Raw genomic sequence first — 19,016 nt, forward strand, 5'->3', positions numbered from 1 at the left:
AGGAGTCGTCCCTTGCGAGGCCTGCAGCCCCAGCGCCGGCGCGTCCCTGATGACATCAGACACCGAAGATGGGATTATTATGTCTCCTCCGGTGTTTGAGAAGAGCCAACTCTCCCTACTTTTTTTGCTTCTGCATTCTTCTGACGTAGGGGACTAGCGCACCTCCACCTTTGGATGGTTTACTTTTGGTTTTGTGTTCGGTTTGGTGCTACGGCCTTCCAACCGTGGGATGATGTTCTCACCTATAGCGATGAATATTTAAACTATTTGATGCAAGATGTTGATCTTATAGAAGAGGATGACGCACATCCACAAGAGACTGATTGATTTATGGAAAGACTAGTAAAAAAGGCCCGTTTCGAAACGCAATGAAACAGGCGCTAGCAAGGTAAACTCTCACCCATCCTCCCTCCCTGCCGAGTTCTATACCCCCCTCCCTCCCTCCCTTCCAAGTTGCAGACCCCCTTCCCTCCCTCCAGACCCCCCTCTGTCCCTTCGTGTCTCCCTCCCTCCCGAGTTGCAGACCCCCTCCCTCCCTCCGTCCCTCCCAAGTTGCAGACCCACCTCCCTCCGTCCCTCCCTCCCAGTTCAAGGCCCCCTTCACGCCCTCCCACCGAGTTGCAGACTCCCCCTCCCTCTGATTGTAACCCCCCCTTTGCGTTTCTGCCTGGCCCCCCCGTGGCGCGACCCTCTAGACACCACCCTGCTCGGTCCCTTGCCCCCCCTTCACGCCCCTCCCACCGAGTTGCAGAGTCCCCCCTCCCTCAGATTTAAACACCCCCCCCCCGCGTTATTGACCCCTGGACCCCCCTGCCGCGACCCTCTGAACACCACCATTTCCTCCAAAATACCTCCCCTGAATCTGTCGTGTACCTCTGCTGACGGATCCGAAGTGCCGTTCTGGGCTGCGTGGCGTTCCTTGATGAATGAGCATCTGTTGAAGTTTCTGTGCGTGCGTCTGACATCATACGCACGCACAGAAACTTCAACAGATGCTCATTCATGAAGCCACGCCCCGCAGCCCAGGACAAAACTTCAGATCCGTTAGCAGAGGTACGCAACGGCTTCAGGGGAGGTATTCCGGAGGAAAGGGTGTTGTCCAGAGTGCCGCGGTAGGGGGGGTGCAGGTGTCATTAACGCGGAGGGGGGGTGTTTAAATCTGAGGGAGGGGGAGTCTGCAACTGGGTGGGAGGGGCGTGAAGGGGGCCTTGAACTGGGAGGGAGTGACGTGTGTGGGGGGGCAGCTGTGTGGATGTGCTTCGGGGTGGTGGGAGGGGGGTTTGATGTTGTGTGGGGGTTTTGTTGATGCACCGAGCAGGGTCATTTACGCGGAGGGGGGTGTTTAAATCTGAGGGAGGGTGGAGTCTGCAACTCGGTGGGAGGTGCGTGATGGGCCGTGAAGTGGGAGGGAGGGAGTGACATGTGTGGGGGTGGCGGGTGTGTGGATGTGCTTCGGGTGATGGGAGGGGGGTGTTTGATGTTGGGGGTGGGTGATGTGATTCGTTGAGTGTCATTGCTCCGCCCTCGACATCACGTTTGATGCGTGGGCGGGGTAGACACTCATGGACGAAAACTTATCTCAGCCACTTCACTTTAGAACGTTGGAAAAGTGAGGCTTCATTAGAACGTTGGAGGTGCGTTTTATATAGAGAGATGTCATAGAACAAAGAAAGAATATTATCAGACACTATCACATTGAAGCCGCTCTAGGCTGCTACCCTGAGAGTCCCGAGATGTCATTCCAGCTTCCTTCTGGGGTGTGCTTTCCAACTCTGCTATCTTGTCTGTATTATGTGTGTGGGTCCAAGGAGCCTTATGCTTCTTGTCTGAGTGGGTTCCAGCAGTCTTGTGTATTGTGCATGTGGGTTCCAGTAACTTTACGCCGTTATGTGCCTGTTATCAGGGCCACTGAGGGGGGGAGGGAGGGGGGCAAAATTCCCCAGGTCTGGCATCGGCAAGCTTCTTCTTGCTGCCTGCTTCCGGGTCTGTCCTCCCCTGCTCCTGTGTGCCGCCCATGACCCAAATGATTGCATTAGTGCGATATCGCATTAATGCAATTATCCGGGTCCTGACTCCCGGCACAGACAGGAGCAGGAGAGGACAGACCGTGGGAGCAGACATGCAGGAAGCAGCTTGCCGGTGCCGGGCCCCCCTTGGAGGCAAAGACAGTAAGGTAAGGGTGCAGACAGGTGGGAGCAGCGGTGTGAGTGTGGGGGGGGGGGGGGGGGGGGGAGCTTGAGGTGGACTTGTCCTGCCTCAGGCCCTGCTTTGTCTCTTGGCGGTCCTGCCTATTGCACAAGTAAATGTTTAGAATAATGGCTTTCGTATGGTTACACTGGCCAGGCATGCTCTGAAGTGTTCCAAAGATGAAGAGATGAGTAGAGAAGTTTAGAGGAGTTCACATGCTGATGAGACCATGAGATGATGACAGCTGATGCCAAAATTCTGCATAGAGATAATCTGTAACATAGTAACATAGTAAATGACGATCAGGGTGTAGACCGTAGAATTCTGCACAGCTCCCGTTTTGTTTCCAATTACCGGCATCGCCACCCAATCTCCGCTAAAATTCCACGGAACCATTCCTTCTAAACAGGATTCCTTTGTGTTTATCCCATGCATGTTTGAATTCCATTACCGTTTTCTTCCTCCGTATCCTGGCTCCGCCTCATTGTTTCATCTGCGGTCCTCTACACTATTATTGCTCCTCGGCAAACTTGTCTGGTCAACATCAAATATTCAATGCCGGTGCCCAGATATAAAACCTATTATGGATCCAATTTCTCCTTCTTAGGCAGCCAACTCTGGAATGCCCTCCCTAGACCTATTAGATCAATCAGTGACTATCTACCCTTCTGGAAATCACTAAAAACCCATCTGTTCAAACAAGCCTATCCTAATGACCCAAACTAATCCTATGAACCCTACTACCCAACACATACCCAGGAGACAACGACAATGACCTAGACTACTTCTCCCACCAAAATTCCCTTGTTCATCCTGTAACCCATCCCCCTCCCACCTCCTCCACCCCTTTCCCAATGTTCACCTACCCTTGCTCACCCCTCTCCTACTCCCTTCACCCTGTCCTTCTCTACCTACCTATTCTCTTTTATTATTCTACTATGCTTAACTTTATTGTCTTTATCAATAGTGTCACGATTGTGACTATATTCCCTGTTGGACTTGCTTTGGGGTTCCTCCAGCCAAGCTAAGTCAGCGTGTAAATCCTGAAGCCTGGGTGGCAATCCTGAAATCTGTTCCAGTCCAGACTAGTCCATTCCGGGATCCTGTTCCAGCCAGGCTGTGCTCTGCTCTTGTGTTGCTGAGCCCCACCCTGCTGCTGACCTCACCTATAGTGCCTTTATTAGCACCTGGGAACTTTTAGGCTTGGCCTTTGCATTGCTATAGGTCAGTTGGTGTGCTTCTGCACTTCTGCTTCTGTGTTCTGTCTGTGAGCTTTTGCCTTCTGCTTCTGTGTTCTGTTTGTGGGCTTTTGCCTTCTGCTTCTGTGTTCTGTCTGTGAGCTTTTGCCTTCTGCTTCTGTGTTCTGTTTGTGGGCTTTTGCCTTCTGCTTTAGTGTGTCCGTTTGTGGACTTTTTGCCTACTACCTTAGTGTGTTGGTTTGTGGGTTTCTGCCTTTGTGTTCTGTCTGTTGGTGGGCTTTCTGTTTTATTTCCCTGTGTGTTGGTGGCTGCCTGGTGTTTAGCCTTATGTTGTGTTCAGGTATTAGGTAGTAGTTGTAGCCCAGCTTTGGGTTTAGCCTTGTCTGTCTATTTTGTGTTCTTGTTTCCCTCTGCCTTTCCCTCCAGTCCTTGTTTGTGAAAGCTTGTTGCTGAGTCCTGTTACCTGGGGAGGTTCCCCAGTTCTGTGTCCTGATTCTTGGCCCTGTTAGTCAAGCTTGCTCGAGTCCTTTCCCCTGTGTGTGTTCCTGGATCCTGTAAGTCCTGCCGGCCACCTGCACCTGGGGGCTCAACCCCTGGGGAATGGTGGTCAAGTGTAGGTGAAGTCTGTTCCAGTCCTGTATCCCTGCCTGCTTATCTACGTCTGCAGTTTCCTGCCATGTTGGTGTGTTGCCCAGTACTGGTTGGGGGGTTTGCCTGCCACTGTCGCTCTACGGCAGTGGCCCAAGGGCTCACAAATCCTGTTTCCCCTTGAGAGGCCTGACAAATATTCTGTAATCCCTATTACTATGTAAGCCGCACTGAACCTGCTTTTAATGGAAAAGCGCGGGGTACAAATGTAATAAATAAATATAGCTTGGCATTGAATATTGGAGTCTAATTCAATGTGATTATTTGATTTTTCATAAGCTTTTGAAATCTTTCCTTTTCAAAAAATTTCTGTCAGCTGACCCTGGTGCCTAAGCTCCCCCTTCCATTCTCCCTATTATGCTTTATTATTGAACTAGCCGTTGAGCCCGTTAAAACGGGCTAGTATGGGGTTTTTACAAGGCTCCCTCCCCTCGCTGCTGCAGGCCCCCTCCCGGAGTCGCCGCCGCCACCCCTCCACCCAGCCCAGGCCTGGGCCCTCTCTTCGCTATTGAACTTACTTCACCGAAACGCAGCACGCAGACCAGCAGAGCTCCCGTCGGCCTTCCTTCTCTGCCTGTGTCCCGCCCTTGTGTGACGTAACGCTGGTGAGGGCGGGACACAGGCAGGGAAGGAAGGCCGACGGGAGCCCGGCAATGAATTCCAGAGTCGAATTACGCGCTGAGTAAAGAAAAATGTTCTCTTATTTCTTTTAAACTTACTGCACTCCAGCTTCATCGCATGCCCCCTAGTCCTAGTATATTTGGAAAGCATAAACAGATGCTCCATATCTATCTTTTCCACTCCACTCATTATTTTATATACCTACTACTACTACTACTACTTAACATTTCTAAAGTGCTACTAGGGTTATGCAGTGCTGTACAGTTTCACAAAGAAGGACAGTCCCTGCTCAAAGAAGCTTACAACCTAAAGTACAAAAAATGTGCAATCAATCAATTTGGGGCAGTCTAGATTTCTTGAATAGGGGTATAATGGTTAGGTGCCGAAAGCGACATCGAAGAGGTGGGCTTTGAGTAAGGATTTGAAGATGGGCAGGGAGGGGGCTTGGCATATGGGCTCAGGAAGTTTATTCCAAGCATAGGGTGAGGCGAGGCAGAAAGGGCGGAGCCTGGAGTTGGCGGTGGTGGAGAAGGGTTCTGAGAGGAGGGATACCTCTATCATATCACCCCTCAGCCACCTTTTCTCCAAGCTGAAGAGCCCCAGCCGCTTTAGCCTTTCCTCATAGGAAAGTTGTCCCATCCCCTTAATCATCTTTGTCGCCCTTCTCTGCACCTTTTCCAACGTTTAGAAAAGCACTGACTAGTACTGGCTGAATATTGATTGGATAAATTCTAAGGAGGACGTTATTTTAGGAGCATTTCCATGTACACATGTAGATTGCACACACATATACATGGTGATTTTAGAAAGTTGTTATTTACACATGGAGACCCATGTCACCCAGAGATTTACAGGGAGATGGTTTGGACTTACATTGGGCGGGACAAAACTCTACATGTGTGCTCCCCATTGTACAAGAAGAATATGTTTACCAATTTCCCCATCTGGTTTGCTGGGTTTATAGCAGCTCAAAGAAAGATTTTTCTTAAAAGTGTTTGTTTCAGCCAGGATTTTTTTTATGAGGGTTTAAGCCTAATGGTTAATGCAGTGGGTTGAGATCCTGGGGAACTGGGTTCAGTTCCCATTGCTGCTCCTTGTGACCCTGGGCAAGTCGCTTAACCTTCCATTGCCCCAGGTACAAATAACCTTAGATTGTGAGCCCATTCGGACTTTTGACTGCATCTACAGAAAGACAGTCTATCAAGTGTGGAATCAAGATAAACTGAATCTCCTACTGTTTATTTCTGCATCCAAAATGAAGCAAACTGACAATTGCAACGTCACTATTTAATTGCTGGAAATTATACTTCTAGATTTGTAAAATGAAAACTCTCCACGTGGAAACAAATCTATGCTGAAAACCCACCTTTTCACCACTGCTGTTGGCTCCTAGCCACTACTCAATTGCCCTCCCTTGTTCCTTTCTCACCCAGTACTTCCCTCACCCTTAATTGTCTTGTCTGTCTGTATTTTTAGATTGTAAGCTCTATTGAGCAGGGACTGTCTCTCTGTGTCAGGTGTTCAGCGCTGCGTGCGTCTGGTAGCGCTATACAAATGCTAATAATAATTTGCATGTGGAAGTTGCAAATTTGCTGCTTTCAGGTGGAAAGTGCTGGGTTTGTGCCACTTTTTTCCTTGTGTATATTTGTAAAATGGCCGTTCCTATTGTACATGCTGGCAAACACACATGTATTTATTTATTTACTTATTTATGTATTTATTTTACAAAAGGTTCAACATTTGGCAGAGCCTTTTGTAAAAGACCAGAGGAATTAAGATTGTGCTGACCTGGATATCTGAATTCCACTCTTAACATGCTATGTAAAATTGGTCTTCACATGTGTTTCTGGGGAATATAATCAATTACAATGAAGAATTTGGCTATCTGTTGGGTTATAAATACTTTCATACTATTTCATTTTCTGTCAACCAAGATACAGTGCCAATTGTGGATTATCAGTGGTGCAGCTAGGACTGAATGGGCCACCTCATCTCTCTAAAGGTACTGCAGATAGGGGGGGGGGGGGTATGACCCATATGAAGCTTCAGTAACCAAGTGCTACCAAAAACAAACACATTCCAAACCTCTATAGAAAAGCAGTCACAATAAAGCAGCACTTATGACCAGGACTCAAATAGCAACAACGCTATCTATAATACCAATATACGTCCTGCTGGAAAACCAGAATAAGTCAGACTTCTACAGTTCCCTGCACAGAAAGTAAACACTAGCAGAATACTTCACAGAAACTACATGCTAATAGAATACCAAACCTTGGACACACATGCAAAACACAGACAGACCCCCCCAGTAAATAAGAAACAATGAACCACACATCAGTAACAGAACTGGAAACTTTAAGAAGTCAGATTCTACGTGTACGGCAGTACTAGAGAAATAGAAAATGAAATGCAAGATATTAGAGATATATATTTCCCAAAGTTGACATTTTTTCTTTCTTTATGGTCTGAGCATTTTATTTTTCCACTTGTTTTGGTACAAGTGTCTCTTTTCTGCTTTTCTATATTTTTCCTCTCTTTTCAGGTTCTCCTGATCATTTATTTCTTATCTCTCCATGTCCACCAGCCACCTTCCTTCTGCATCTCTTATCCGTCCTCCTTGTCTCTGCCCACCTGTTCAGCATTTGTCCTCTCAGTGTCCCTATCCCTCCTCCTATGTCTAGCATCAACACTCAGTAGTGTCCCTGGCCTTCCCCAGCTTGTCCCCTCCATTTTCCCTTCCTCCTGCACCCTCCACCTTTGGAGCCAGAACCTCTCCCTCTCCCTCCTGCCCTCCAACGGTCCAGCGTCTCCACCTGCCCCAGGTTCTAGTGTCTCTCTATATTTTCCCTCTTTTACCCCCAATTCAGCATCTCTCTTCTTCTTCCTCCTCTAGCCTCTCCATCTCTTCCCTCCATCCCCTCCTTTGCCCATAGAATTCAATATTTCTCCCCCTTTCTTCCCCACCTCCCTCCAATGAGCCTGGCATGTTTCACTCTCAAACACCCCATCCCATGGGTCTGGCATATCTCATTCATCCCCCACATGCCTAGGTCCAGCAAGCTCTCTCCCTTCCCTTAATCTCCCGATGGTCCAATATCTTTCCCTCTACCTCTCCTAACACCCTCCCCCCATGCAAACTTACAGCCAGCACTTGGCGCAGCAATGCAGATACAGACATACTGCTTCTGATTGGCAGACCCTGCAGTCTTACTTTTTCCACACCCTGCTTCCTCTGACACAATTTCCTGTGAGTGGGACTCAGAAGAAGGAAGGCGGAGGGTCTGCCAATCAGAAGCAGTGCATCTGTATCTGTATCAATGCTCAGTGATGACTGTAAGTTTGCAGGGCCGTGGGAAGAGGAGGAAGATATTAGGCAAGGTAGAGGGAAGGATTCTAGAGCCATGGGAGGGACAGAGAAGGGAGAGAGCATGCTAGATCCATGGGGCAGAATAAGTATAAAGAGGAGTGATACAGCAGGTGGCCCCTACCATTGAGTGGCCCTGGGCATTTTGCCATACTCGTTCTATGGTAGCTATACTCCTATGGATTAAAACAAGGATATTTTGCAAATTTATAATATTCTTGATATTGAAATTTTTCTTCTCTCAATGTGTAATTAAACTCTGGAATTTGTTGCCAGAAATGTGGTAAAGGCGGTTAGCTTAGCAGAGTTTAAAAAAGGTTTGGACGGCTTCCTAAAGGAAAAGTCCATATACCATTATTAAATGGACTTGGGGAAAATCCACTATTTCTCGGTTAAGCAGCATAGAATGTTTTGTACTTTTTTGGGATCTTGCCAGGTATTGGTGACATGGATTGGCCACTGTTGGAAACAAGATGCTGGGCTTGATGGACCTTTGGTCTTTCCCAGTATGACAATACTTATGTCCTTATTCTCCATTTTAACCTCCTAATTGTACATTACCCTGCTTTTCTTTAATACAAATATTGCACTCATATCTCAGAGCACAAAACCACTCTACTCCTATTTCCCTGAGTTTGCAAAATTGAATGGAATCCAAGTTTAGTGACAGGTAATTCAAGTTAATGCTCTTAAGTACTTTAAAGTTTGAGTTATGTTGCTTTATGCAAACCAGATTATACACTTTTTCACATAGTCCATGCCAGCTATTTATTGTTTAGAGTTTAATGTTTGATATACTGCCAATTCATCCAAATACATTAAGACGTTGTACATGTAAAAATACAATAACAGATAAAACAGCAGTACATAACATAACAGCTATAAACATTACAAAACCTAAGAAAGAGACTGATAAGAGCAAAATAATCCCAAGGTATAAAAGGGGATAAGACATCCTAAAGTACAATATCAAATCTTGGAGAACACGAGGGATAGGGAAAAATGACCCTTATTTTAGAAGCATCCCCATGTGTAAATGGCAGCATTTAAATGTCTGGAGAGGCTCAGATGTTTAAATGACATTTCAGAACAGAGGTCATTCACATGTCGAGGGGGGCATGGGAAGAGTGGGGAGAGGGAATAGTCTGGTTAGACCTGCAATACATAGAATCAGAAAATGACGGCAGGTAAAGGCCATATGGTCTATCCAGGCTGCTCATCCATATCATCCTCTACCTCTTCCGTCCCCGAACAGATCCCACACACCTAGCCTACGCTTTCTTGAATATAGACGAGGATTCCAAATTTCACAGAGGGAATCCACATTTCTATTTATAGCTGCCCTGAGGCATATCTAAGTGCCTACTATAGAGTTAGTTGTAAATCTTGACGTCCGCCCATCAATCACCGCCAATCACTGCCCTTCCCCATTAGAACCCTCAACGTCTGATCCCCCCTACCCCTCTCAAAAAGAACCCCCCCCCAAAAAAAAAAAAAACCAAAACGTTGGTCCAGTTGTTGCCAGGTTGTGTATAGAAGTCTGGCCTCTAGTGGTAATACTGCCATATTACTGCAAAAAACAAAAACTTGGCGACCATTTTAGATGGCCTGAACCTCAAGGTGGGAGCAAGTGGGAATCACTCCCACCCCACTAGAACTCAGGGACTTTCAGTAAATTTGGGAAGTGGATAGGGGGCTGCTGAGGACACCATTTACTTGGGTTGAGCCTTGGAAGATTTGGGCCTGAGGGGGAACTTCCATCTTTTTTGCAGTTGCCACATGTGGGGACCTTCACCATTGGAGCTTCAGGAGGGAGGGTACAGGAAGGCTTAAATTGGGGGTTGAGTCTGGGGAGGCATGTTTGGGAGTATCTGCATTGTTGGGGGGGGGGGGTCATGATTCAGGAGGAAGGCGGGCATTGGGAGGCCACCACTGATGGGAGGGCTCTCACATCTATTTGTGTGTATGAGGGGAAATTTCCATAGTTTATTTCCTCATATGTAGCTTTCTAAAATACCTACTCCTTCTTTATGTGGAGGGGCTTTCATGTGAGTTTGGCTCCTATTTTACAAGACGTTCTATATTTGTAAAAGAAATATGGGAATTCCCCACATCCTAACTCGGACACATGAATTCCCCTTTCCATGTCCTATCTAAAATCTGCCTGAATATGAGCAGCTCCGATAGCTTCTGGAAGGTAGCCAAACTAAAAAATAAATTCTGAAAATAAAGGGGTAGATGCACTGAGCACAAAAAGATGTAGGCAATGGCAATTTTGGAAACAAAAAGTTGGATGTTTTTCTGGTTTGAAAATGCTCGTGTCCACTACTGTATATTTGGATGGTTTTTTTTTTTTTTTTTTGCAAAATGGCCAAAACCGGATGCAGACATCATATCTTACCCACGCCGACTATTGTAACGGTATTTTCTTAGGCTGCAAGACCCATATCCTGAAAAAACTTCAGACTGCTCAAAACACAGCAGCAAGACTCATTTTTGGCAAATCACGATTCGCAAAAAAACTTCACTGGCTCCCTATCAAAGAACGAATCAGCTTCGAAATCCACACATTAATCCACAAGATCATCCATGGTGAATCTCCAGACTACATGCTCAACCTGATTGACCTGGCCACCAGAAACATGTCTGTAACTTCACGCACTTACCTCAACCTACATTACCCCAATTGCAAAGGACTCAAGTACAAAACCTATTATGGATCCAACTTCTCCTTCTTAGGCAGCCAACTCTGGAATGCCCTCCCCAGACCCATTCGATCAATCAGTGACTATCTACCCTTCCGGAAATTACTAAAAACCCATCTGTTCAAGCAGGCCTCCCCAAATGACCCAAACTAATCCATCTACGCATCAAATATTCAGGAGACAACGACAATGACCTAGACTACATCTCCCACCAAAGTTCCCATGCTTATCCCATGTCCCTACTACTACTACTACTATAAATCACTTCTATAGCACTACCAGTCATACGCAGTGCTTATCCCATGTCCCTCCTCCTTCCGCCTCATCTACCCCTCCTCCAATGATCACCTACCCTTGCTCATATCTCTCCTACTCCCTTCACCCTTGCCCATCTCTACCTACCTAATTCTTTTGTATTATTCTGATAATACTCAACTTATTTTTCCTCTTCAAACTCTGTAATCCTTGTTACTATGTAAGCCACATTGAACCTGCTTTGAGTGGGAAAGTGCGGGGTACAAATGTAATAATAAATAAATAATATCGAAAATGCCCCTCCACAGGTTTTTGAATATTGGCCTCAGGGGCCCTTTCACTAAGACACATAAGGGCCTATGCGTGCCCAACATGAGCCAGTTCTGAGTTACCACCCAGCTACCGTGTGTGCTGGGCGGTAATTTCATTTTCGGCGTACGTCTACTATGCGTGCCAGAAAATAATTTGTATTTTCTGGCGCGCAGTGCTAGCGGGCGGTAAAAGGCATTTGACGCACATAGACCATTACTGCTCGGTTAACATGTGAGACCTTACTGCTAAGTCAATGGCTGATGGTAAGGTCTCAGACCCAAAATGGACACGTGTCAATTTTCATTTTGCCGCACGTCCATTTTTGGTCCAAATTGTCCCACCCTGAGCATGCACCATTTCTGGGGGAAAAAGAAAAGAACCAGAAATGGCTTGTGTGGCTATAACCTGGGGCTGCCCGGTTACCGCCAGGGTTAATGCAGGAGCCCTTATTGCTACCTCGATAGCTGACGGTAAGGGCTCCCTGCCACTTGTCCATGCGGTAAGAATTCTCTTACTGCATGGCCATGTGTGCTGGGGGCATTTTTACCCGCTGAGGTAAAAAGGGCCCTGGCGTCCAGGAAAAACGGCCCCTGTTGCTAGCGCAGGGCCCTTTATCCCACAGCTTGGTAAAAGGACCCCTTACTGTGGTACTTAAAATCATATTTGGCTTAGGTCTGGCTTACTTGGACAAGATAACTGACAGAAAATGTTCCAGTTTAAGATTTGAGATGATAAGATAAAGGGTTACTACAGTGTCCTCATTGAAAAAGCTGGGCTCTCTTCTGAGTGGGCTTTTTACTTTTTTAATGTGTGGCTCCCAAGTTATGGAATGTTATATCTAATGTTTGTTGCATCTCTACTCTTTTAGGTTTTCAGTAGATCCTAGAGATGTGGCTTTTTAATTAGCTTATCAATAGAAATCAAACAAAATAAAACATGGAAAAGATTTCCGATCTGAGGAAGAAGGGCAACCTTCGAAAGCTAATCAAGAAATGTATTAAGTTATGTCCAATAAAAAAGGTATCATCTTATTTTCTTTTCCATGTTTTATTTTGTTTGATTTCTAATGATAACCTTTAAGAGTAGACTAACACAGCTACCACACCTCTCCACTTAATTAGCTTATGAAATCATGGTTTGGATTTTTAGATGTCTTTGGGGATCAAATTTATGCTCAGGTAGGTTTGCGGGATAGCTGTTTCTGGAAATGTTTATCTAAAGAATATGATGTCATTTTATGCCATTTTGGATGTTAATTATTGATACATTCTATGTGTTAATGATGCACCTTGCTCCTAGTGGTCATTGCATAGGCAAATAAATAATGTTATAATAGGAATTATAAAAATTGCAGAACTTTGTTCATTGCTATTCCCCACTGTTTCTCTTCCGCTTGCACTGGCTTGTTCTCATTCAGTTCTAAAGATACGTTCCCCGGAATTTTCCGTGATTGATCACCCAAGATGTTTTCATTTTTTTCCCTGTTTGTTGCCTTTCTTTATTTGCCCAACCAACAAACACACATCCAGAGTTAATGGACTACTTGCTGAAGTGTCTAGGCCAGGAGCAATCAGAACAGATTTTTCCTGGGATGAGTAATCCTTCCCAACCAGCAATTTCAATTAAAGGGCCATTACCGTGAAACCTTATCCATTCTAGCTCCCATTTGCTGACAGGAGGTCTTTTTTCTCCCTGTCCTTGGTTCTGCTTTGTGGTTAAGATCCTACCCTCTTTGCTAAAGCCCACCAGCTTGCTAAAACAAAGCAGCTGCTGATAATAAACAAACATATTGATCACACAGAATATGGCATGTCAAAGATTTAATTTATGAATGAAATGTGTTTAAAAGTGCCTGATGGGTAGAGATATTCCATTTAAAATGCCACAGATGGCATAGCAGGAAATTCAAGTTATCTGCAAAGGAGTATTGAATGGAGCCATTCTCCAAAATAATTTAAAAGGATAAGAAGAGACTGTACAACATAATTTTCAACTTCCAAAGCCTAATGAAAAGCAAGAACGGAACAATAGACACGAGAAGAGCACTCAGGGCTGGCTTAATCATCAAGCAAACTAGGCAGTCACCTAGGATGACATATTTCCTGGGAACAGCTAAGATCAGCTGCAGTCAAAATAAAACAGATCCTGACAAATTCCTATTTAGAAGGAAAATGGAATCTAAAGCCAGAGTTATTTGGTCTAATATTATTCCCAGAAGGGTCTGGAGAGGAGCTAAAAAAAGGTTGAAGACATTGAGCATTTAAGAAAAAGGGTAAACTCTAAATCAATAAATTGGCCTTGTTGTTAGAACATAAGAATAGCCATACTGGGTCAGATCCATGGTCCATCTAGCCCAGTATCCTGCTTCCAAGAGTAGCCAATTCAGGTCACAAGTACCTGGCAGAAACCGGTATGGTATGGGATTTGCGTTGCAAACCGTACGAGGAGAGACTTGCTGACCTGAACATGTATACCTTGGAGGAAAGGAGAAACAGGGGTGACGTGATACAGACGTTCAAATATTTGAAAGGTGTTAATCCGCAAACGAACCTTTTTTGGAAACGGGAAGGCGGTAGAACTAGAGGACATGAATTGAGGTTGAAGGAGGGCAGACTTAGGAGTAATGTCAGGAAGTATTTTTTTCACAGAGAGGGTGGTAGATATGTGGAATGCCCTCCTGCGGGAGGTGGTGGAGATGAAAACGGTAATGGAATTCAAACGTGCGTGGGATAAACACACTGTCACGGTTGTGGCTGTGCCCTTATGTTCAGACCTTCTGTTTCTCTGTATCTAGCTCTGTGAACTCTCCAGTCTGCCTTTTTTCCTGTTGTTGTTCTTCCTGTTAGCCAAGCCTCGCTTTGGTCTCCCTGCTTCTGCTTCATTTCCAACTTGTGACATCATCAGCCTACTCCTTTATAAGGACCCAGGGAGCTTTCCTGCTTGGCCTTTGCAACAGGTCTATTTTTCCCTTTTCTTGTTGTACTGTTGTTTGATTCTGAGGGAACTGGTCTTCTTGTTAATCTGTGTCTTTGGGCACTGCCCTGAGCCCTGTGTGAGTGGTTCTGGTTTGAAACAGTATGGATTACCTACTGCTACTACTACTACTACTTGACATTTCTAAAGCGCTATTAGGGTTACGCAGCGCTGTACAATTTAACATAGAAGGACAGTCCCTGCTCAAAGGAACTTACAATCTAAAGGACAAATGTACAGTCAGTCAAATAGGGCAGTCTAGATTTCCTGAAAGGTATAAAGGTTAGGTGCCGAAAGCAACATTGAAGAGGTGGGCTTTGAGCAAGGATTTGAAGATGGGTAGGGAGGGGGCTTGGCGTAAGGGCTCAGGAAGTTTATTCCAAGCATAGGGTGAGGCGAGGCAGAATGAGCGGAGCCTGGAGTTGGCGGTGGTGGAGAAGGGTACTGAGAGGAGGGATTTGTCCTGTGAGTGGAGGTTACGGGCGAGAACGTAAGGGGAAATGAGGGTAGAGAGGTAATGAGGGGCTGCAGACTGAGTGCATTTGTAGGTAAGAAGGAGAAGCTTGTTAGGTTTGCTTTCAAGCAAAGCCCTCTTCTGTTTTTGTGTGTGTGTTGTTCTGGCTTAAACCTGTATGGATTACTTGTCTGTTAACTTTGCTCCTCAAGCAAAGTCCTGTTCTGTGTGTGGTTCTGGTTTGAACCTGAATAGATTCCTTTCTTGTTATCTAGGCTCTCTAGCTTAAACCTGTTTTGCTTCCTTGTGTGGTTTTCCTTGTTACCTTTCACTGTTCAGAGAGCCAGTTGTTGCCAGCCCAGCTGCTTTTCTTGATTACTTTGCTTCCACAGCCTAGCTGCTTTCCTGATTACCTTGCTCCCATGCAGGTGGGTATACTCTGCCTCTGCCTGCTTTTCCCTTCCTTTCTTGGCTGAGTTCTGGTAAGAACATTGTTGTTTTTCCCCTTTGTTCGCTTTAAACCTTTGACTGCAGTGTAAGCCCTGCTTCTTTCTGATGTGTTTTAGAATTAGCCTTTCCCTTTAGTCTGCTTTAACTCTTTGCTGTGTTTGTCTCCTGATTCTTGGGAGCATTGCTCCTTATTTGATCTGTGTATGTAAAGGCAGCTTTCTCTGCTTACCTTTCCCTTTGTCTCTAGTGCCTGTTATTTGACTCTGTGGCACAGCCTTGTGTATTCCTATAAGCGGCTTCCCTTTACCCTTGTGTGTTGTGTGGACAGCCTTGTGTATTCTTATGAACGGCTTCCCTTTACCTTTGAGTCATGTATGGCCAGCCGTGTGTATTTTTGTGAGTGGATTCCCTTGACCCTTGAGTGTTGAGTGGCACAGCTTTGTGTATTCCTATAGGTGGCTTCCCTTTACTCTTGAGTGCTGTATGGTACAGCCTAGAGTGTTCCTATGAGTGGCTTCCCTTATCTCTTGAGTACTGTATGGTACAGCCTAGAGTGTATTCCTATAGTTGACTCCCCTTTACCCTTGAGTGCTGCGTGGCCAGCTTTGTGTATTTCTATGAGTGGCTTCCCTTTTCCCTTGAGTGCTGTGTGGCACAGCCTAGAGTGTATTATTATAGTTGGCCCCCCTTTACCCTTGAGTGCTGTATGGTACAGCCTAGAGTGTATTCCTATAGTTGGCTCCCCTTTACCCTTGAGTGCTGCGTGGCTAGCCTTGTGTATTCCTATAAGTGGCTTCCCTTATCTTTGAGTTCTATATGGCATAGCCGTAAGTGTTCCTTTGTATGGCCTTATCTTCAGTTTTTCCTGTGTGCTTTCTGTTTGAGTTCTCTCTGTGAGGTTCCTGGTTGTGTTTAAGTGGATTGCTTATTTGTTTAGCTGTGACTGCTAGCACAGCCTTGAGTGGTCTCTCTGTGTGGCATGAGTGGGCCGTTCTTCCGTTTAGCTGTGTCTACTAGCACAATCCTGTTCATCCTCTTTGATTGATTCTCTTTGAGTGGGTGGTTCTTCTCAACCCTGAGCTACCTCTCTGTGTGATGTCTGTTTGACTTAGTTAGGACTATTCATTTATAGCTGGGGTTCTAAGCCCAGTCCTGTGCTGCCTTCCTGTGTGGTTTTCTTATCTTTTACTTGTGGTTTCTACCATGTGAGTCTAAATGGGGTTGTCTTTTCCCCTTCAGTTCTTTGTACCTATGTGTAGGGTCTTTTGACCCCTTGTTTGTGGCTCTGTTTAGTGCAGTATGTGTGCACTGCTTGAGTAGTACTTGCTCAAGAGATTCTGTTCTGTTTCTTTCCCCTTCCCTCTGGTATGATTTGGTTCCAGTTCGGCCGTTAGGCCCGTACACTTGGACTCTGTACGAATGGGTTCTGGATCGGCCGTGAGGCCCACCTGAGTGGCCTATCTTCCTTTTCTAGTGGTGCTTGTTGCTTGTCTTGAGTGTGCTCTGTCTATTTGCCATGTCTGGTATCCAGTTTGTATTCAGTGCCTGGTTCACCTCTGTGCCTCCACAGAGGACTTGTCTGCTGCAGCCCAAGGGCTCACCATCCTGGGTTCCGTGACACACAAAGGAATCCTGTTAAGAAGGAATGGATCTGCAGAATCTTAGCAGAGATTAGGTGGTGATGCCGGTAATTGGGAAGCAAAACCGGTGCTGGGCAGACTTCTACAGTCTACACCCTGATCGTGACTGAATAGACAGAGATGGGCTGGCGTGTAAGTTTTAAGGGGTTTCAACATTAGCTTCAGAACTTAGTACAAGAACAGTGCTGTGCAGACTTATATGGTCTGTGCCCTGAGAATGGCAAGGACAAATCAAACTCGGGTATAAAGTATCACATGCCATGTAAAATGAGTTTATTTTGTTAGGCAGCCTAGATGGGCCATACAGGTCATTATCTGCCGTCATTCACTATGTTTACTATGTTACTATGTAGTAACAACATGCTACCAATCCTAGAGTAAGCAGTGGCTTCCCCCATGTCCATCTCAATAACAGACTATGGACTTTTCCTCCAGGAACTTGCCCAAACCTTTTTTTTTTTTAATTTCCATGAAGTCTTTATTGATTATTAGTACATAAAATCTGAAACATATTACAACATGAGTATAATATTACATGTCACTTGTGCAAAACATAAGTCTCCAGAAGCATAGCACATAAGTAATACAAAGAGTAGTAAGAGTCTCATGCTATACCAAAAGAAAACTTTTAACTGTGGTAAAATACCTAGAAAATTATTCAGAATAACCATTTCAGAACTTCAACTTTTTAAATAACTTTTTTTTTTTTTTATGAAATCCCACTTCCGTATCACTCTTGTCACTCAGAACCCCAACCCACCCCACCCCTCCCTCCCCCCTCCCCCCCTTCGGGCACCACCGTAACATAGGTCATCAGACAAATTATACATGAAGGAGAAAGGGATCCCAGGTCAAGTGCCATCTACCCATTTGATTGTGCCGTTCCGCTAGGAGTCTCTCCATCTCGCAGATGTGCCTCAATTTTTGAATCCACCTATTAATCGGTGGAGCTGTGGGCTGCTTCCAATGAGCAGCAATTGTAACTCTCGCTGCACTTATGGCCTGTCTCAAGAAAGTTTGCTGGGTACGGGAGAGACCTGCAGCTAGGACAGAAAATAGGAAAAGAGTCGGGCTCCAAGGTATTAGGCTCCCCGTCCACCTCTGCAACCTGCTACGAACCGCTCTCCAGTAGGCCTTAACCTTCCTGCATGTCCACCAAATGTGTCCCGCTGTGCCCCGCACCCCACATCCCCTCCAGCACAGCCCCGTCAATGTAGGATAAATACGTTGAAGACGTTCGGGCGTCAGGTACCAACGGTACAATACCTTTACCGCATTCTCTTTAAAGGGCACATGAGACGACACCCCCATCACAGCCCGCTCCAATTTTTCCCACCCTGCCTCCTCCAACTCCATGCCCAGTTCCCTCTGCCAACTCTTCCTGTGAAGTATATATGTCGGGGATTGCCTATTTATAATGTGGTAGAGGCGCGATACCAACCCACTTGTCTTAGGTGGGCCCTCACAGATGGTTTCTAGTGCTATTTGTTCCCTGGCCACTACCTCCCGAACTGCCCTTGTCTTAAGGAAAGAGGCTAATTGAAGATAGGCATATTGGTCTGACCCCACTATCGGGAACTTCTCAAGGGCCTCAGTGTACGACAGTAAATGCTCCCCATCAAACAGTTGACCCCATGTTCGTAAGCCTCCAGTGTACCATCTTGTGAACACTCCTTTTATCATTCCGGGGTAAAACAATGGGTTGTGAGCTATGGGAGACAGACGAGATAATGTAGTACGTCGATGGGGAAACAGACTGTCCCAATTTAAGAGAGTGACATATATAGAAGGACAAAGTCCTGCCTCCAAAGATCTATGCGAGCCAGGGATCCACATAAGGGCCTCCAGCGGCCTCTCACCCAGGGTGTATTGTTCAAGCTGCACCCATTACCGATCCGGATAGTCCTGAAACCATTCCACTGCCGCGCGTGCCTGAACCGCTCTATAGTACCACGCCAGGTTGGGTACTCCCAACCCTCCTCTCGTTCTGTCCTGGTATAGGACTGAGCGTGCCAGACGCGGTCGTTTTCCCGCCCAAATAAAACGCATGATACGGTCCTGTAATGATGATAAGAATTTACGGGGCATTTTGATTGGGAGAGCCTGAAAGAGGTAGAGCAGGCACGGCAGAACATTCATCTTTACTGCCGCTATTCGGCCGAACCAGGAAAGATCAAGATCACCCCATTTTCCCAAGTCCTCGAT

The sequence above is a fragment of the Microcaecilia unicolor genome, chromosome 1 (genome assembly GCF_901765095.1).
Source record: "Microcaecilia unicolor chromosome 1, aMicUni1.1, whole genome shotgun sequence".
Classification (NCBI taxonomy): domain Eukaryota; kingdom Metazoa; phylum Chordata; class Amphibia; order Gymnophiona; family Siphonopidae; genus Microcaecilia; species Microcaecilia unicolor.